The 22,562-nt window shown below is 41.8% G+C and overlaps 1 long non-coding RNA gene across 1 annotated transcript in view; it reads right to left on the bottom strand.

Annotated features, from left to right (window-relative positions):
• LOC120538640 overlaps nucleotides 1-9,147 on the bottom strand; it is a 66,814-nt gene extending 57,667 nt beyond the window's left edge. Inside the window, exon 1 of the long non-coding RNA XR_005635483.1 lies at nucleotides 8,887-9,147. This is a non-coding gene — a long non-coding RNA (uncharacterized LOC120538640). The remainder of the gene's footprint in view (nucleotides 1-8,886) is intronic.
• Between the last annotated feature and the right edge of the window lie 13,415 nt (nucleotides 9,148-22,562).

Genomic DNA, 22,562 nt, shown 5'->3' with positions numbered 1-22,562 from the left:
TCCGACACCTTCTGATGACAGGCGATGGTGTGGTGGTTGCAACTAGTTTTAGTGCACTTTTTACATTTAAAAATTATTTTCTTATCATGGTGTTTGATTTTGTAGTGCTTAATCAGATTTAGTAGGGTGTCTACAAAGTCCCCACATCAAAGGCAGTAGTAAAATTCTTCTAGGATGACGACAGTCAAGATTTTCCCAGTATTCATCTCTTTTGCATACACAGTATCTGGAACAAGAAGAAATAGAAGAAGAATTTCACCTCTAGCGGCGCAATATGAATGCACCCCGGTGTCCTATTCCATTATTCCTAGCTATGGTATCTGGGCATGGGGGCCTGCTTGGAACACTAACTTTTTCAAAATAAATGCTTCAGATCCCGCGGGACACTCAGTCAAAACCATCGAGGGGGCGCTGAGAGGCAGGGGCTGGGAAAGGTGGTAGCTCGCCTCACAGCGGACCGCCAGCTCGATCCCAAGATCCAACTACAAGCTTTTTAACTGCAGCAACTTATATACGCTATTGGAGCTGGAACTACTGCGACTTCTGGCACCAGACTTGCCCTCCAATGGATCTTCGTGCAAGGATTTATAGTACGCTCATTCCAATTACAGGGCCTCGAAAGAGTCCTGCATTGTTATTTTTGGTCACTACCTCCCCGAGCCAGGAGTGGGTAATTTGCACACCTGCTGCCCTCCTTGGATGTGGTAGCCATTTCTCAGGCTCTCTCATGAGACTGAAGGAAATTGATGAACGCTATAAAAATAAAAATAAGCATCAACAAAGGCTTCATTTTTTTAAATGAATATTTTCCTTTCGGGTAATTTATTTGTGCCACTTGTGAAATGTGGTCTGTTTCGATTTATTCCACACTGCATAAATTAAAATGGAGTTTAAATATTCTCATGTAGCTCAAAGGCCTGTTTCAGAGAATGTATGTGACTCAGTGTTTAAAGTGTACGGTGTGTTTCATTATGCTGTGTATGCATTTTAACATAGTGTGTGTGTATTTCATCATATAGATTATGTATTTCAGTATACAGTACACGTGTTTTATTTGACAATGTATACAGATCACTAATTAGGTGTAAGTGTTTCAGTAAACAGTATATGCAGTTCACTGGAGGACGTACGGGTTTCACTATGCAGTGTATTGTTTCACTGTAGAACACGTGCTTCAGTTTACAGTGTAGGCATTTCACTATACAGTGTGTTATATATTTCACTATAGACTGTAGGTGTTTCAATATACAGTGTATTTGTTTTACTGCATAGTGTATGCATTTCATTACAGAATGGATACATTTCAGTATTGAGTGTATGTACTGCTAGAATGCTTATGTCCTAAACAGCACCTCCTAGAAGGTCAAAGCTGTCTTTTTTGAAGTTAAGACTACAAAATGACAGTAAATGTTTAAAAGTAATATCTGCATGAACAGTTAACTTTGTCAGCTGGAATGTCACAGGTCTCAGTCATGAATTAAAGAGAAAAAGTATTCTCTCACCTAACAGGTCTAAACGCTAAAATAGTATTTTTACTGGAGACACACTTATTAAGCAAGGATCAGATTCAGTTGTAAAATATATTTCATTCCAGCTTTACAAAGTAAACTAGAGGTGTGGGAATTCTTGTACATGGAAGAGTCTCATTTGTAGTATTGGATGTAGTGTTTGATCCTGAAGGGAGATATTAAGCGATTGTCATGTGTAATTTATTTAAACTATAAATTGATTTTCATAAATATCTATGCACCCAATGTAGATGATGTGGACTTCATCCAAAACAGATTTTCGTCCATTCCCAATGTAAACACTCATAAAATTAGAATGGCTGGGGACTTTGTGTTTTAAATCCAGGCCTAGCTAGGTCTCCTGCCACAGGGGCGATGACATCTAACACTGCAAAGTCAATTACACAGTTTGTAACGGACCACAAGCTATCAGACCCCTGGAGATTTCTACACCCAAACTCAGGAATATATTCCTTCTACTCACCATTGCTACTCAAGAAGTGATTATTTTCTTAATTTCTTGCCTACTATTAAATCATGTAAGTACAATGCTATTGTTATCTCCAACCAGCTAAACCCACTATGCCCAATATATTCATCTTGTAGATGGTGTCTTAACCCACCTTTTATTAGCAGACGAGAACTGTACAGAATTTATATCCAAGCAAATCATCCATCTATCCATCCATTTTCCAACCCGTTGAATCCAAACACAGGGTCACGGGGGTCTGCTGGAGCCAATCCCAGCCAACACAGGGCGCAAGGCAGGAACCAATCCCAGGCAGGGCACCAACCCACCGCAGGACACACACACCACAAACCAAGAGCACACTAGGGACAATTCAGAATCGCCAATCCACCTGACCTGCATGGACTGTGGGAGGAAACCGGAGTACCCGGAGGAAACCCACGCAGACACAGGGAGAACATGCAAACTCCACGCAGGGAGGACCTGGGAAGCAAACCTGGGTCTCCTAACTGCGAGGCAGCAGCACTACCACTGCGCCACCGTGCCGCCCTCCAAGCAAATCAGGTTTTTTTTTTTTTTTGAGACAAATAGGTTTCTGCAGGAATACTCTGGGAAACTCTGAAGGCTCTCTTAACAGGGCAGATGATCTCATATCTTACCCACAAAATTAAATTGGAGACCTAGAGGGTATCGGAGCTAATCAGTGAAATTTCCAGAATAGATCAAGAACATGCCACGTGTCCCAATGATGCACTTTGTAACAAAAGACAGACTTTGCATTCAGAACGCAACCTCTTTACAACTAAAGAAACAAATCAACTCATTTTAAAACCAAGACATCATTACTATGAATATGTAGAAAAAGCTAATTAGATCTCAGCTCTACAAATTCACAAGCAGGAAGCTCACAATGCAATCCCAGCAATTACCAACATAAACGGAGACAAAAATCGTTGATCATAAAAAAATAAATAATGCACACATTTAGAGACTACTAAGAGTTTTAAAGAAGACAAGACACAATCTGACACATTTCTGGAGGCTTTACAGATACCACAACTAGACATTCTCGGTGCAGAGGAATTGGATAAATCTTTGGCGTTATCAGAATTACTAGATGCTATAAATTCAATTAGGAAGTAGGAAAGCAGCAGGCCCTGTTGGCTGCCCGGCCACATTTTATTAAAAATTCTCAATTAAGCTAGCTCCCCTTTTATTAGCAACATTTACAGAAGATAGAGACAATAAAATTGTACCTCAAACTTTCTGTCAAGCTCTAATTACCATCTTTCCTACGTAAAATAAGGACTTATTATAATGTGCACCATACAGATTAATCTCACTTCTGAATAATGATGTTAAACTACTCTGCAAAGTCCTAGCTAGAAGGATTGAGAAAGTTCTTCCTTCGATAAAATTACAAGACCAAATTGGATTTATTAAAGGCAGACACTTAGCTTCCGATTTTCAATGCCCGTTTAATGTAATACAGGGTGGTCCCGATCTAATTATGCAGATCCAGATCGTCTGGATGACTTTGATTTATGTGGGGACGATTCCAGTTTGGTGCGGACACGATTCTTCATGTCGTCAGTTCACACACTTCTCGATGGTCCCGGATTTTTCGGGTGATTTTCTATGTAATAAACTTATAACATAATGAAAATTTCATAATTAGATCTGGACCACCCTATATAAATTACCAACAAAGTCAAAGACCCTGGAGATATTATCATTGGATGCAGAAAAAGCATTTGACATGGTTGAATGGAACTGCCTTTTGACCATATTGGAGAAATTTGGGTTTGGCCTGAACATTTGTGTATGGATCAAACTACTGTACAGCAATCCAGAAGCTTCAGTTTGTATTAAAATTATTTCAGATTACAGGCAGTCCCCGAGTTACATACAAGATGGGGACTGTAGGTTTGTACTTAAGTTGAACTCGTATGCAAGTTGGAACGGGTGCATAAATTTAATAAATGCTATTGCTGACCGACTGTAACCAAGTGCTCTGCCAATGAATGATGGAGTTTCACGTCTCTCTGACCTTTTTCTTATTTCTACTTTATTTTCAATGGTGATGGTTTATCTGTTCTTTACTGTATCACCAGCACTTGCATCAGATTTGTGTTGCAGAGACATTGTTGAAGGGTGAAGACAAAAGATTAAGATGAGCTCTTCTGCACAGCACTGTACACGCCATCACAGCAGGAAGGCACCCGTCGTCAACACGTCTGATGTACTGACGAGAGACGACTTCCTGCTATGTGCGTAACGGTACAAGCAAGTTCGCTATTGAGAATGAATGGGGGTGGCCGGGGGGGTTCTTCACTTGCCCACCACACAGTCACCTCCACTACACTATGCTGCCTGCAGCGTCCGCCCACTGAGGACAAACACGGGGTGGCCAAAGGCGGGTAGTGAATCGCCCACCAGCACACCCATACAACAGGCAGCCACCTGAGGCACACTACAATGCTACCCCCCCCCGCCCCATTCAGCTACAACCGGGTCACTGCTTGCAGCATTACCAGCCACCCACCGAGAACAAACGGGGGCAGTCGTGTTTTAGTGAAATGCCCCCCTCCGCTCCACCCAGCCTGCGTCCAGTCGGGAGCAGTAGCTGTGGCACCATAATGGGTGGGCAGCAAGCCGCCCCATCAAGCCTCTGTCCTGCACATGAGCGATTGTTGTAACTATGGACCACGGGTGCCGCCCAAGGGACACTACACTGGGCAAGCAGCGAAATCGTCCCCCTCCAGCCTCCGTACAGCCACTGCTTGCAGCGTCCCCAGGCCGAAGATGATGGCGCGGCCGTTACTGAGGTGCACAGCTGCGGCCCCGTTCGTAATTCACAGGTCGGATGTCCATAACGTGGGGACAACCTGTACTTCAAACTAAAACATGGTATTAGTCAAGGATGTCCCCTGTCACCAGTTTGAGCCACTGGCAGTTCACTGTTGAAATACTTACGAGATAAAGGGGATTATTAGAGGATTTGAACAGACGATACGGCGCTGTATACATCAGACCACAGAATACTGGGCCTGCAGTCCTAACAGCACACACAGAATTTCCAAACATTTCTCCTCTCAGAATCAATTTGACTAAAAGTGCGCTCTTTCCAGTGAACTCTCAAGCACACCATATTAGACTGGACACCCACCCTTTTATCATCGCAGATCGGTTTAAACATCACAAGGAAACACAAAGCTCTTTATCAGCAAAATGTTGCTGTCTGCTTGGAAAAAAAATAAGCAAGACTTGCACTGACGGTCAACTCGTCATCTCACTCCAGCTGGAAGAATTAACGTTGTTAAGATGAATATTCTTCCTAAGCTTGCTTTTTTATTTCAAAACATTCCAATATACATCAATAAATCATTTTTATAAAAATCAGATTCAACTCTAACCTCAATTCAAAACATCCACGTATCCAAAGAGCGAACCTACAAAGACCGAAGGCAGAAGGTGGCATGGCTCTACCTACCTTTCAGTTTGATTAGTGGGCATCAAACATACAAGCTGTAAAAACCTGGGCATGGACACAAACAGGTGAACAGACACAGTTTCGGTTTCCAATAAAAAATTAAATTCTGCTTTACTTCTTTATATTCCTTGCTTTGTACCCCAACAAGTACAAGTCATCGCTAATATACTAACAACCCAATTGTGCGTCACTCACTCATATTTTAACCCTTAAACTGGCACCCCTGGTACCTGGTATTGGTACCAAATACTTTTTTGCTGCACTTTTGAAGTAAATGCCACAATTCACCAAGAAAAAGTGAAATTTTAATGAAACACATTTTTTATGCAAAGGGCATCACCATTACTGCAGCACTGATCACTTTACACACTGCCAATGAACTGTAAAAACTACTGGAACAATAAGTAGAAGGTGCAAGCGACGCCATTGATGAAATTGAGCAAATCACCGAGCCAACTGTGCATCAACTGGCTGCACACAAGCACACAGAGGCCAACGCTAAGGCTGGCAGACTAATCTAGTGTAGCGGCTGAATCCCAGGGACAGAGAGGCTGATTCACTAGGGGGCGCCAGTGGTCACGAGCTGGCTGCTCAGCGAATGTACGGCATGGACTGATCAGCTCCGGCGTGCTGGCAAATTGCACTGGGAACGGACTCTAGTCGATTCCAGAGATTTCAAGGTTAAGATAGAGAAGCTTTTATTTGTGGCACCTCTACATGATAGCCACCTTTTACCACCGTCTCAAACCTACACAGTTTTTAATGTCTGGAGAACATTCAGGATTAAATCACTTAGAGATCTGCACAAAGATGTCTTGCATGCTACAAACAATTGCACTCCAAATTTTACTTTCCATCAACACATTTCTTTCACTGCCTTCAAATTAGAAACTTAACAAAACCTGTCCCAATTCCCCTCACCTATCTATGATCCGTCTTAGGGACTCAGACAGCATCTCCATAATATATAAAAACGCTTTAAAGTCCCTCCCTTTCAAAGATCCCAGAGGGAAAAGAATCTCTCAACTGCTCAAAAAAAAAGAAGTGAAAGGTAGCCAAGCACAACTGAAAATGACGCATCAAGCACACGTCTCATTTGAAATTGTCCAAAATGTTTCCAGGGCGAGAGCCAACCTGTGAATGCGGTGTCAGCTCCAGCCTCACTGGGCCACACATTTTAGCCGTGTATCAAATGAACTTCATTCTGGCCCAAAATCTTGAAATGCCTTTCAGACGGTCTTGGGGTCCCAATCCCTCCTAAGCCACTAACAGCTGTGTTTGGTGGGCTCACAGAGGGGCTTAAAGTGGAGAAGGACAAACAAACTGTGGTCGCCTTTACTACACGACTGGCACGTAGAACTTCTGTTGCTCAAGTGGAAGAATCCCAACTCACCTCGTCTCAGTCAGCGAGTCACTGATGTTATTTACTACTTGAAATGGGAAAAAAATCAAATCCTCACTTCGAGGATCTCTGCAAAAACTTCTTCAAGATTTAGCAAGAACTGATCAACAACATTTTAGAATAAACATTTAAATTGAGGGAGCAGGTTCTCTCACCTCCTTTTGTTAATTCGATTTATTTGTATTCATTTATTTACATATTTTTACTATTATTAAAGTTTTACTCTGCTGACCTAGCTCTCTTTCTCATGGGTGAGGCTCAATTTGTTTCAAACCTAGTTTTGTTAAACTTTACTTGTATGTATGGAATATTATCTGACTTTAATAAAATGAATAAAATGATAACAAAAAAGTTTGTGCTATACTTCATTTTTATTTTATAACTATTTGAATATCAGTGCTTTACTGCCGAGACAAAATATTTTAATAAAAGTGTGCAGTATCTTTACTGTTAACAATTAAAAAACATTAAGCACAATTTTTTACATTTTTCAACTAATACACCAATGAACCATTTCATGTTACAACGTTTTTAAAGTGTTTACCCAGCAAATGAAAATACAGGATATACAGTAGGTAAGGTAAAGTACATATTTCATTGGGGTCCCGTTAACTGAAATTATTAACCACAATCATAACATAAAACATTATAGTCATCAATTATTTTTATTACAATTACACACCCCTATAATCAAACAATTGAAATATTGAAACGTAAGTGTGAATGTGAAAATATAACACTTGCAAAAACATATTACAGATAACTCTCTAAGTACATAATACACACACACAGTGGGACCTTGAGATACGAGTGCCACGGTGTACAAGTTTTTTGAGATGCAAGCCGTCACTACGTTGATTTTTAGTCTTGAGATACGACCCAAAATTCTAAATACGAGCCATCTATTTAATGACACTTGCCTAACGCTTGACTTTATGGAAAAGAAACTGATCATGCAGCGGCGCTATTTAATGACACCTGCCTAACTCATTTCAGAAACATTTTAAAGTAAAGGAGTAAACAAAGCTCCATGGACCGATTTCAATTGAAAGAAAAAAAATAAAATCTAGTGAAGAAGAAAATAAAGTTAAGCAAAAGTGAAGTCAAAGAAAAAAACATCACAATACGCTAATCGGCTTCGCCAATATCAGTTTATTTCTTTAGATTCTCTTTCAAGTATTAGGTTTTATTTTGTATACAATATTGGTTCATTATAAATTCATCTTTCTTATGTTGAAAACATTTAACAAAAAACGGGGGTGGTTTTTTGAGGGCTGGCACGAATTAATTTCATTTCAATGGGGAAAACTGAGTTGAGATACGAGCATTTTGACTTATGAGCTCGGTCACGGAAAGAATTAAACTTGTATCTCGAGGGATCACTGTATAGGTATATATTTATAAGTGAACACATATACGTATACACACACACACACATATAAATAATATATAAATATATATATTAAATTGTTTATGTACCTATATCCATCTAGAAATAGATAGTGATAAATGCTAAATAAACATTTCTTTTATTATTAAAATTGTAGTTTTGTCACTTGTACTGATGAAACATGACGAGAGACTTGACTTCTATTCGCTGCTGCACCGAGACACGGCCGGAGCGACTCGGCTAAGACCCCTGCAGACTCCGACGCCGACACCCCGAGCCCGGACTGAACAAAGCGATCTGCCTGAATCAGCGCAACACGCCGGCCCGTCTTTGTGACACGCGACAGCTCCACAGGACTCGCTTTTTCCTTAAACTTTAAAGTGTAGACGCAGAGCCAAAACGCGGGGCCGCGGTGTTTTGTTTTTTTAAATACATGCCCAATTCTAATGGTGCCGATCAATGTGTACCTTACAGATTGCACGTCTTTTTGTTAGCAGAATATGCCGCGACTTTACAGAAGCTGTGTGAGAATACAAAGAGACCGCCTAATGCTTAGCGAACTGCAGCCTCGTCTTTATGCCATGTTTTACATTAAAGAATGCAAGCGGAAGGATATTTGCTTACCTGAAAAAGGCTGCCTATCTGCCCACGTCCAAACAAGCGGTCTCGTCAAATCCTTTATGAAGAATCAGAATGAAGAAAAAAATGAAAGAATCTTGTCTTTCTTCTTCCTTGGTTACTCCTAATCGTGGTTACTGTATTGTTATCGTTGCTTTAGAAAAGGACAACTCAAAATGGTTTAAAATAGAAGAAAAAACAAAAAGAGTGCTTCTTACAACAAGAGACAGTTTCCGTCGCTATTGATGACGTTTCAAAAATCGACCAAACTGCGCATGCGTTCCGTGACGCCAGGCAGGTGTTGCAAATTGCTTAACAGGAAGCCACCCCTTGACTACATTTCCCAGGGGCCCTAGCTGAAGCTTTACGCTGTTGTATGAATTCTTCGGCGGTTTGCGTTTTATTTTTAATTGAAGTGTAGCAACTCCCCGTCTTCTATTATCATTAGTGTTCATTGAAATAAACTTACACGTAGTTTGTTTAACAACTTTCTACATTCAACTTGTTTAAATAAGAAATCTGTAACACAGCGTTATCCACGGGGACGGCACACATCATTTAAGAACCAGTAATTACAAGTTTGTAGCCGCTCAGTTCTAAAGATATCGATTTTAACATTTTGAACGCCGTATTCACTTTTACGCCTTGTTCACACGGGCGTTAAAATCGAGCGTTTTTTTTTGCGTTCGTAGCATCCGGTGAGCGCGGATCAAGCGCCGAGTGTTTTCTACACGTAGAAGTCAATGAGAGTGTTCACACGGGCTTTGGTGACGTGCGTTTGTCCGGCAGCGCGTTCATTCGGCATCAAAAAAACGTTGCATGCAGCTTTTTCTTGGCGTTCAAAACCCAACGAACGCAAGGAAATCGCTTCTAGTTCGTTTTCTGCGCGTTTATTGTACGCTTCGGAGGACCATAGATTTATTATTATCAAATATGATATTACAATTATAATGAAGCCTAGGCACGTGACAGCCGTCAAGACCATTAATGCAAATTCTTGTATAATGTTTATTTTGTGGGACATTTATTTTTCGGGGTTTTGTCATGAATATGCAAATAAATATTTATATGTAATAAAAATAAATATTGTTTATGATGAAAAATTCGACGAAAGTAATTTTATTATAAAATAAACAATATAAAAGTTTACATGTTGTATATGAAAAAATATTAATATTTTTATGTTTTCATATACAACATATATATTTTCATATTGCTTATTTTATTTTATTGTCTCATGTAATTTGTAAACCATGAACCTATTAATTTATGTTCTAATATAATATTTGATGTATGTAGGGTGGGCAATCCATGGCGGGGGCATTTCAGTGCATAACCCGGTGTAAGCGCACACTGACTACTGTTTCCTTACCTCAAAGTGACAAGTAGTCTCTCTTCGGGGCTAACACCAAGTCGCATATTGGTTGATCGGCGTGCAGTGTGGCATTGCACCAGCTGCAGCAGACAATCAAAAGTGGAAACCGACATCCGACAGTAATTAAAAAACTTGCGCGGAAATTTTCGCATTTCTTCATAAAGCACAAAAAAACTTCCTTTAACCCGACGTTGTGCAGTCAGAGGATGAACCCAGTAGCAACGGCGATTTTTTCTCTCCCTACGTCGCCGTATTACAAGTATTTTTAAAACAAGAAGATTAATATCTAACATAGCAAAATGGTCCATATTGAAAGGAGGCACCTCAAATAAAACGACAAGGGCTTTCATATCCAGTTCTCGACACTGCCTCCACAGGTTAACACACAAACTACAATTTGGGCTGCAGGCTGGCGTTAGACTGAGACAAACGAACGCCGGTGTAGAAGTCAATCGATCGCCACCACAAAATGCAACATAAACATCTAGGACGTTCAGAGCAAGTTCGTTTATCCAAAAACTTAATGCCCGTGTGAACAAGGCCTTAAGGACGGCGATGTGGTTTTGTTGACAGTAACGGCGACTTTTGTAATGATTTCAAAACAGCTGGTACGATTTACATGAATGATTTTATCAAGACATCTCTTATCCTGACAGTTACTTTAGATATTATTATGATTATTATTATTAATATTATTATATACAATAAATAAGGTCTTTTGTTAACGGTCTTATTACTTTAGGACTCCTTTCGTATTTTTCTAAATGACTGACATGATTATTTATCTGCAGTAGCGTTTTTTTTTTTTACTTTTAAACGATAAAGAGAACTTCATTGTCTTTTGAACTTTACGGCATTTGCTTGAATCACAAAGACGCCGAAGAAGCCAGTCGGAAAAGCTGCGTTCACCTGCTTGTATTTCCTACGTTTTCACGAGCGCCGCATGTTCTTCATTTTTGTTTTGTCTGCCTGTTCCATCAAAGCGGCAGTCTCTGAGGCCTATGGTGAAAATTAAAAGGGGTCCGGGGTGCCAAACAGTTGAGCTAGTCATGGGGGTTCCAGACACTGATCCACGAAGGTGGGTCTACCAGTCCGCAGAAACCGGACAGATCTACCATTTGAATTTTGTTCTTTATGTTGTTGAACTACAAACTTAAATTTTGTGCAGCTGAAAGTTAAAAGTGTTCAGAAATTGTGACAATTTACAGCGTCGTCGCGAAGGCACCGTCATGACCACTGCCTCGTGTCACACTGCAGTACCGGGCAGCTGCTGCGCTCGCCGACGCCAAGTGCCGATGGGTGGTCGCTCACCGCTGACGCTCTACATGGAGGTCGAAATCCACCTTGATAAGCCTGCCGGTACCATAGGCTGGCTCTACGGCGGGCGCTGACGCTGCTTGTTCGTGGCGTCTCAGATTTCTTTCTGCATTTGATGGCACTTTTTTACTGCTTGTATACAACATGTCACGAGCTGGCAGTGGGCATAGGATTTAATAAATGATGTCCGACGAAATGTGCAGTTCTTCATAAAAAGCAAGATGAAGAAGCAACGCGAAGTGCTGCACAGTTTATACATTGTAAAAAATAAATCTTGCATGTGTGAAAAATAATAAAAAAAATAGCTAACTATACGCAAAATAATCATTACCTTAATTAATAAAAATGGGTTTTACCCTTTTTATTGATTATTTAATTCTAATTCAATAAAAAAAATTAAGAATAATGTAAACTTATTATTTTTCTTAAAATGTAAACATTTTTTTATAACTTATTCTAAGTAAAACAACTAAACTGTGAATGGAACACATTTAAGTTAAGTTAAATTTAATAACAGGGCACTTCCTCTCACACATGTCCTCTAGTGGGCACCGTGGAGCTCGACTGGCATTTGCTATAGAATACCAGAACTGGCAGGTCCACCACTGAGCACATGTGAGAGACGTGAAAGGCTCTGGAGAAGACGTGAAGAAAATGATGCTGCCTGTGACGTCGTTCAGCCCGACCGGTTTGGTGGTGGGTCAGTGATGGTATATCTGGGGAGGCATATCCATGGTGAGACACACAGACCTCTACAGGCTAGACAACGGTGGGCACCTTGACTGCCATTAGGTGTCAGGATGAAATCCTTGGTCCCATTGCCAGACCCTATGCTGGTGCAGTGGCTCCTGGGTTCCTCCTGGTGCACAACAATGCCCGGCCTCAGGTGGCGAGAGGATGAAGGAACGGATACCATTGACTGCCCCACCACACTCACTCGCCTGACCTCAATCCAACAGAACACCTCTGGGTGGGACATCATGTTTGGGTCCATCCAACGCCTCAGCCTGTCCAGGAGCTCAGTGATGCCCTGGCCACCACCACCCGTTGTCTCATTAGGACGTTGTCAGGCATTCATACAAACTACTGAGTACGATTTGGAGTTGCTGCAATGAAATTTTGTCCAAATGGACTCTCCTGCCTGCCTTATTCATTTTGTTCCCTTTGATTTCCGGGGGTCCCTCTGTCGGTTGATCCCCTTCATTTCCATCCTCTCGTTCCTCACACGTCACCATCTCAGGCCATAGCAGTAGAGAGAGCCAGCTGGAGTTTGGTTCCCATTGAGATCTCATGTGTTCTCCAAGTGTGCCTTTAAGATTTTTGAGCAGTTTATGAATATAAACATCGATGAGAACAGCACACTAAATACCAGCTAGCGTGGCTTCATGACAGGAAGATGTCGCCGCAGCCATCGTTCTGATTCTTCTGAACAGGCGACTGCAGGGCCTAACAAAAGAACTGACTTTGACGGCCCAAAGCCCTTTGACTCAGTCGGACACCGAAGATGAATTCTGAACCGAGAAGCTGCAGGCCTCAGAAGTTACAAACGAAACTGGAGCTCAAGATGCTTAACTGGCAGGAGAGGGGATGGAGTGGGGTCTGCAGTGGAGACCCTCAGTGCTCTGTCCTTGTTCTGGCACCTTTAATGATTTATGTTCATGTCGTGACTTCAGGGTGGCACAGGGACAGCACTGCTGCCTCACAATAAGGAAGTCAGGGTTCAGATCTCAGGACCTCCCCATGCCAGTCTGTGTGGGTTTACTGGCACAGCAGGTTTCGGTGAGTTGGCAATGCTAAACGGGCCAGACTGTGTGCGTTTGCCCTGTGATGCACTGGCACTCTGCCCAGGGTGTATTCCTGCCTTGTGCCCTCTGCGACCTGAAGAAGGCTCCAGCACCCACCCAGTGACCTTGATCTGACTTGAGCAGACTGGTGTATAACACAGAATGGATTTTGGCGTAGTTAGTAAACCTTTGAAATTTTCAAATGACACTAAAACTTAAAGGAAGGGCAGACAAGAATTCAGAAAGAGCTTGAGAAGTGGGTGACGACTTGGACAGTGCAGTTTAACAGAGACGAGTGCAAAGTGCTACACACGTGAAAAAGGAACGTCACTTCATACAAGATGGCAGACGCCGCCCTACTGGAGGTGACCCTGAACACGACTGAGGAGTTTATGTTGACACAGAGTCGATTAAAAAGAGTCTTTGGTACGATCTTAAAATCTGCTGATGAGAAATCAAAGGACGTTCTCCTCAGACGATATGACGCACTGGTGAGGCCACTTCTGGAGTCCTGCGTGCAGCTCTGGTCACCACACCACAAGAAAGACCAGGCTGGGCAGAGGTGGGCAGCCACGAGCAGCCCAGGACTTCCGTACACGTCCTACTGTGACAGGCGTACGTGCAGGGGAGACGGCGGGGGTCCTCATCCAGGCCTTCAAAACCTCTGATAGAGAAGAGCAAGCAGAATTCTGTCAGCTTAATGGTGAGCTACATAATGAAAGGCGTCAGTGGAAACCGAGGGGACGTGCAGATTTAGGACTGAAGCCAGAAAGCACTTCATTATACGGAGAGTCGTGCGGATCGGAAACAAAGTGCCAAGTCGTGGCTATGAAACTGAAACCATGAGACCCTTTAGAAGGGGTCTGGATGAGAAATTGGGGCAGCTTAACGAGCAGGATGGGCTGAATGGGCTGCTCACGTTTGTCACATTGCACTCCGGACCCCCTTCATCCCGTCACACTTGTGAGAGGATCTAAATAAATACATAAATGACAATTGTTTAGCAAACAGATCATCTCAGTCACGTTTCAGCCATAAAGTCACCTCCTTCCTTCCACTGCCTTGAATTCCAGCACAAGAGCCATTCATTATTCTTATTCTTATTCTTATTAATTTGCTTCTTGTTATAAACCACCATGTCTGTTTTTAACACACTTTGCACCGCCGTGTGAAAACCACGAACACGAACAGCAGCCGAGGACTGACAGGAGAGTAAAACGAACATCGAGAACAGAAAAACGACACGAGCGTCGACATGGGGGTGTCCAACTCCAGTCCTGGAGGGCCGCAGTGGCTGCAGGTTTTCACTCTCAGCGTCGTCTTCATTACTGAGCTGTTTCTGCTGCTGGTCGTTTCTTTTTCTTTAGTTTGAATGAACTTGGCTCAGGCCCCTTAGCTGTTTCTCTTTCCTTAAGGAGACACAAAACAAGCCGCTATGTGACCTGCTCACCTGCGCCCAACACACAGTATCTGAAAATAAAGAAAGGCGAGGGTCTCGGTAAGTTTGAACTCTCGGGTCACCAAAGCATTGTGACGGTGGTCTTAGAAAAAACAGAAAATCAACCGAATGAGAGCAGCAACAGGCCATGGACTTAAAGAATCGGCTTCTCTTTAAGACAGCGGCTCTCAAACTTTCGTATTTCACGTCCCCCCTTTTCTACCTGTTATAATGCTGCGCCCCCTGCATAATATAAGATAGATGAGAATAACCCACGATACAACTAACACAGCTACGACACTCACTCGTGCGGCGTCGCAGTATCCGATCAGTTTGACTTCCATAAGATTTGCATGTGTTCGGCTAACTTCCATGAAATATTTGCAATGTACTTCTTTAAAGTGCTTTAATAACTGTTAAAATGTCTTGCGTGGTTTTTGATAGTAATTCTAATCCCAAAAGCAAAGAATAAATTATTTATTCTTATTTAAGAATTTTTTTATGTAATGAAAATGTTTTATTTTTAAAAATCTCATAAACGAGGACATCAATGAAGTCAATCTGCGTGAGACAAACGTATTTTTGTCTGACAAATATTATACCGCTGTTAGTTGTATCAGGATCATAATAATAACCGAATACGCAGTAAATTATTGAACTCAATTTGGTGATATTGGCTACGCTGCCGAGGTGGTGCAGTCGTGCCGCATTATCACCTGATCTGCTGCTACCTGAATCTTCACAACTGACACCGAGACGTCTCGAACTTTCTAGTTTGAAATTACGCGACTATAAAAGCAGCAGCAGCACTCGTAGGTGAGTCATTAGATCTGTGCCTTACAAATGTTTTATTTTCATTTTAGTTATAATGCATTTGTTGTGATTATATGCTTGCAAATTTAAATTTGAAATAAAAATGTAAGAAATTTATTTTGATGTCCTGTTTATTTATTTGACTCCCCCCCTTGTACAGCTTCAGGGGGACGCGCCCCACAGTTTGAGATCCGCTGCATTAAGAGATCAGTTGGAGTTTGAAATTCCAGTTTAGCTGGTCATCTGTTAGCTCGTTTCACATCTCATTTCTGTTAGGCTGCCATTGAATGACGAAGGAAATCCATTCAGAGGACTGAATCCTTAAAAGCAGGCTAACGAGATATTCTTGAAGCCTATGCAGCTTTACGTACCAAACTCCCTGATAGACAAGGCTTCAGGCGGGAGAGGTTTGTGTCGTTTCTAAAGCGGTGGGAGGGATGGAATAGCAGGCCGCTTGGGCTTATCGATGCATTTACAACACAAAGGACGCTGAATGGAGAGGTGCGAGCGGATTTAAGGTGGGCCGCATTTACGAGTTTATTCATACGCTTTGGGAATTCTAGTGTTAACTCTGCCATGTCAGCTCTTTCTCACATCCTACATGGTTTTCCTTTCTAAGGATCTCATTCAAATGACTTGAAGTCTAAAACAGACGAGTAATTCTCAGTCCTTCACATTTTTCCTCTTCATTTTCCTTCCAAGTTTATCATTAAACCCAATAGTGTGTGATAAACACACAGAGGTGTCAATGGTAACACAATAAATGGAGAAATGCTGCTCCTTTATGTCATTTGTATCTTATTGCTATTAAGGAGCCATTAAAAAACAACACTACAGCTGTTTAAGACTCACATAGATAGATAGATAGATATGAAAGGCGCTATATGATAGATAGATAGATAGATAGATAGATAGATAGATAGATAGATAGATAGATAGATAGATAGATATGAAAGGCGCTATATAACTCATAGATAGATAAATAGATAGATATGTGAAAGGCACTATATGATAGAAAGATAGATATTTATTTTATTTTTAAAAACAAACTTTATTGACAAAAACATCAAATATACAACTTACACATTATTATAAATATATTTACATGTTCTTTTTTTTTTTTTGAAATATCACAATTGAACCTAGAAAACCCCTAAACAACAAACCGCAGTTCCTCATTATCACAGTCACACAGCACACTATTCACACACCATATTGTTTTAAACTTGTCCGTATTCTTTGTGGATTTGTAAAAATTAAAATCAATCAAAATGCGACTAATGCACAGTATTTTAAAAAACACAATCGGATCTTGTAAACCATTCCCTTCAATTTTGTGCTTTCTCGTTTTCCAAATAGCTAATTCACTTTGCCCCATAATAAAGTTTGCCAAATTCACCTTATCTGTGTTTCTTTTAGTTTTTTTAAAACCAAACAGAAAGCCCACCCTAGTGTACACCATTTCCAATCCCCCAACAAGCCTCTCTAGTAAATTAAACAAAGGCTCAAGCCTTGTATAAAACATAAAACAGTGAAACACGGTCTCTCTTTCCCCACAGAAACAACAACTGTCAGACACCCCAGGTGTAATAATTGACAAGAAGGAGTTCACAGCTAAGATCCCATGTAAGACCCTCCACTGTAAATCACCCACCCTACTGGTCAATGGTGGCTTGTATAGCGACCTCCAGGCTGGCTCTGAGAATTCTGTGCAGTCCATCTTTCTCCTCCATGGAGTGTCTGTTATCATCCTCAGGAGTCTCGATGTCTCACTTTTACGCACAGCCAGTACATTTGTTTCCCTGTAGCCGTTGGCAATGGCAGGTCCATCAGCCTCTCCACCGAAAGAAATTTGCTCTGCTCCGCCGTTGTCCAGTCACCCTCAAGAGATACCAAGAGTGTTGTAAAATCAGGATCCTCAGGTGGATGAGTCCGTTCATTGAACATGTCTCTCAGGAGTGCCGATCTCTCAGCTGACAGTGAAGCCTTCACTTGTGTTAAAAAGGTCTGCACCACTCTCACTGACCGCACTCCAATTGGGTGTGCATTTCATTTGTGTTCTTCCAACAAAACTTTTCACAGTCAATAACATGTTTTAGTTTTGTGCACACTCCATGTTTAAGATGATTAATGAAAGTTTGAGACAGTCCCACTGAACTACTGGACTTCACATTGTTAACAATGGGCTCTTCCAAAACAATGACAGGCTGTCCTCATCCCCTTTAATTGTCACCATCTGCCAGGCTTTACAAAGACTCTTATAAAAGTCCGGTATGTCCGACATATCAAATTTATTCACCTGGCACAGCAGCAGAGTTTTTCCAAATTTCAGGTTTTCAATGTGGTCAAAAAAACGTTGTGCCAAATCCATCCACGGCTGGTGCTCAGAAGGATACAACAATTTCTGTAAAGTCTGTAGCCGGAATGCAGCAACTCTCCCGAACACATCTATAATGCCTTGCCCACCTTCATCCAGTGGCTGAAACAGGACACTTCTCCTAAGCCAATGCAGGCCATCCCAAAAAAAAAATGGATTAAAACTTCCTGAATATTCTGAAGCAGCTCTAAACAAATGCATTTATGCCACAGTCCTGAGGCTATGTGGTTGTTAATGATGAGCATCCTGCCTCTGTAGGATAACTGAGGTAGAATCCACCTCCACCGAGCAAGCCGATCCTTCACCTTCTGCAGTACTCCATCCCAGTTCTTTCGTATGAAGTGTTCATCCCCAAGAAACACTCCTAAATATAACAATCCTTCAGAGGACCACTGCAGGTCACCAACCAGTTGTGGTGGTTTTAAACCAGTCCAGTTGCCCAGTAAGATAGCACTGCTCTTTCCCCAGTTTATTTTAGCTGATGAAACAATTTCAAAAGATCTCTGGCATTGAAGCAAAATGTCAACGTCCTCCTGATTTTTAATGACGATGATGATGTCATCAGCGTATGCTGAAACCTTAACAGGCTCCGCAGTGCAACATGGAATTGATAGACCAGTCAACACTCCTCTCAGTTTAACCAGAAAAGGTTCCAAGGCCAACACGTAGAGCATTCCAGACAAAGGGCACCCCTGCCTGACTCCTCTTCTGACATCAAAAGGTTCGCACAAACCACCATTGACCTTAACTACACCAGAAATGTCACTATACAATAGCTGAATATATTTAACAAAACGGTCCCCAAACCCAAAAGCCTGCATGACACCCCATAAAAATGAATGCCTGACCCTGTCAAAGGCCTTCTCTTGATCTAAAGAAATAAGACCAATCGGAAAGTTAAAGAGTTTGGATACTGCAAAAATATCTCGAATTAAGAAAATATTATTAAAAATCATTCTATGAGGGACACAATAGCTCTGATCAGGATGCACCACCTGAGCTAAAACAGTTCGCAATCTGTTAGCTAGAGCCTTTGACAGGATTTTGTAATCAGCACAAAGGAGGGACACAGGCCGCCAGTTTTTGAGATTTTGTAGGTCACCTTTTTTTGGCAGTAGTGTTATTACCGCCCTGCGGCAACTCTGAGGTAACACAGCCATTTTAATACTGTAGAGGAATACCTCCAATACATCAGGACCAATAATATCCCAGAAGTCTTTATAAAATTCCACTGGAATGCCATCAATGCCTGGGACTTTTCCATTATTCAACTCATTCAGTGCAGCAGTGAGCTCTCCTAAGCACAACTCCTTCTCCAGCTCTTCGGAGTCTGCATCACGAAGGTGCGGTAAATCCTTCAAGAAGGTCTGCTGTTCCTCAGCCTCACCTTCCTCTGTTGCAAAAAGAGTCTCATAAAACCTCCGGACCGCCCGCCTTATCTCACCCGGGTCCTGAGTCTCCTCACCGTTATCCTGTCTTATGCAATGTAAGACCTTATGTTGAGAGTTCTTTTTCTCAAGTCCAAAAAAATACTGGGTTGGTGCATCCATGTCAGTTATCTGTTGGAATCGCGCCCTCACTAGAGCCCCCCGAGCCCTTGTTTCCAATAAGTGGGCAAGGCCCTTCTTTTAACCCCAAGAGTTTCCAACAATTTGACATCTGGACCCTGCTGTAGAAGCTGCTGAATCTGAATGATTTCAGTTTCTAACATGGCAGTCAGCCTGTAGTGACTTAGTGACATTTCTGGTGTATTCCTGACATAATAAACGAATGTGGGTCTTCCCAACCTCCCACCACTGTTGTAAACTGGTGAACTCCTTCTTCATGAGTCTTTAAAACTTTGGTCTTGAAGGAGGAGCGTATTAAAATGCCAGTAGGCACTACGGGCTTATAATCAGTTAGGATCACAGAACAAGACACCAAACTGTGATCTGAGAACCCTGCAGGGGTAATGTGACCGTTTTTAAATAAACCAATATGGTGCTTGAAACAGTAAAGACGATCAAGCCTCGCCATTGAAATAATCCCCCCATTCATCCTCCCCCATGTATATTGTCTGGTGCCCCCATTTTTATTTCGCCACACATCTTCCAGTCCCATCTCGCTCACAACTCTCTCTAATTCCTGGGCTGAGCGTGTGTGCGGCTCCAGCCCGTTATTTCTGTCTTTTTGAGTATCAAGGGTGCAGTTAAAATCCCCACCTAGAACGAGGACTTCATTTGTACAACATTGTGTCAGCACACCCTCCAACTTCTTAAAAAAAGCGATTTTCTCATTCCCATCGTTCGGGGCGTATACATTAATAAAAGTAAAAGAACTGCCTTGAAGTTTGACGCGCACTTTGAGCAGCCTCCCCTTCACTATTTCTTCAACATCACAAAGAACTACGTGAACATTCGTAGAAAACAGAATGGCTACTCCAGCACTAATATTTGTACCGTTACTGTAATAAATGTCCCCTTTCCAATCCCTACTCCACTCCCATTGATTTGCGTGGTCTATATGGGTTTCCTGTACAAAGGTAACTTTTAAGTCTTTTTGCTTTATGAATTCAAACAAAGCTAGCCTCTTATTATTATTTCTTCCACCATTAATATTCAAGCTTCCTACATTAAAGCAAGCCATGTTAAATGAAAATATAAAAATAGTCAAGATAAACCACAGATCCCAGTATATACAGGATCTTGAAAATGGTGCAGTTGCCCTCTCCATTACTGCTTATTTAGTTTGAACTGTTTCTTCAGTCTGCTTGACAGATTCTTTAGTCTGAGAAGCTCTTTATCAGTGAACAGGACAGAAGAGGACTTTTCTTTTTTTAGTCTTTGTATTGAAGAGATAAAAAGTTGCACATCAGGAAAGTCATCGGTCACATCTACACCCCTTCTGCCCTCAGTTTCCGTCACAAATGTTCTGATACTTTGAGCACTGTATCCCCTCTACCTTTACATTCTTGTAGGTCAGACACAGTTGAACTATCCGACATTTCCCCCTCCGCCTCCTCGTCTCCCTCACTCAGCCCAGCCGCGTTTTCACTGTCTGCCTCAGCTAGGGCCGCGTACCTGCCCTGCGTAACCGGTGGGGCTGCAGCGGGACCCTCGCCTTCCTCAGCAGCACAAGCCGTAACATTACTGCGTTTTCGCGCGGTTCCTTCCTCCTCCCCAGCTTGTCTTTTTTTAGCAGGCCGTTTAAACCCATCGTATGGCTCAGGTGCGTTATCATCGCCTTCCTCCATTTCAATCTCTCCCCACACACTTCCCTGTGCTGTAGCAGAATCTTGTGCTGTATTTTCATTCCCGACGTCCCCCATCGATGCTGGTCTGTGCATCTCCACACGAAGCAAGTCATCTCCCTTATTTAAAGGTTCAGAAACATTTACACTCTCCTCGGGCCGCGCTTCCTCTGGTGTCTTTGTGTTTTCATTACCATTAAGCTGTAAAGGCCGATCTCGTAAATCGTCATTAGTGACATGCAGGTTATCACAAACAACTGCTCTCTTCACTTTCACTGGACAATTTTTAACTAAATGCTCCTCACTTCCACACCCAAAACATTTCATTTCATCCGAACTCAGAAAAATCACATAATCGAAACCATCAATCTTAAACCTCATAGCAACATTTAAACTTTCATCCATTTTGTTGAGCACCATGTAAACTTGTCTCCTAAAAGACATTACATGTTTAACTCTGGCGACTTGCACCCCAAAGGAATATAGCGGATTTTTGATACTAAACGACCGAGACGTACTAATTCTTTTTCTATCGTCTCATTTCTCAAAAATGGGGGGACATTCGATAACGTTACTTTACGTGCTGGCGCCGCCAACGGAGACACCTGCACGAAGGAGCCATCGATCACTACACCCTTCTCTACAATTGTCAGCACCAGATCGACAGAACTCAAAAATATTACGACTGAGCCGTTCATTCGTGAGGCGGACTTAATGTTCTCACAACCGATCACATTGCCTACCGCCAACACCGCACTTTCTAAGGGGAAAAAAACATCACAGAGAAGATTTATCCCATGGCGGCGACTCAAACGTTCTAAATTCACAGCCATTATGGCTGCTGTGGCCAGATGCCACTTCACACAAAAGAAAACGGAAAAATTTTCAAACAATTCACCAAGAAAATGAAAATGGGAAAAAAAAATTAGACAAAACACTTCACTCACCAAACTCAGAGCCCACCACCAGCTCACCACCAGCACTCGCGCCAGATCAACCACCCAACATGCACTGCGATAGTGAAACAGGAAGGAATCAGATAGATAGATAGATAGAAATAAAAAGGCACTATATAATAGATAGATAGATAGAGAAATAGATCTGAAAGGTGCTATATAACTCAGATAGATGTGAAATGCGCTATATAACTCGTAGATAGATAGATAGGTGGATGTGAAAGGCACAGTATAACTCAGATAGATAGATAGATAGATAGATAGATAGATATAGATAGATAGATAGATAGATAGATAGATAGATTTGAAAGGAGCTATATAACTCATAGATAGATAGATAGATAAAAAGATAGGGTTGGGCCAAAAAAAAAAGTAAACCTGGAAACGCAAAAA

This window comes from Polypterus senegalus, chromosome 11, assembly GCF_016835505.1.
Source record: "Polypterus senegalus isolate Bchr_013 chromosome 11, ASM1683550v1, whole genome shotgun sequence".
NCBI classification, from domain to species: Eukaryota; Metazoa; Chordata; class Cladistia; order Polypteriformes; family Polypteridae; genus Polypterus; species Polypterus senegalus.
This window is presented reverse-complemented; position numbering and strand designations above follow the sequence as displayed.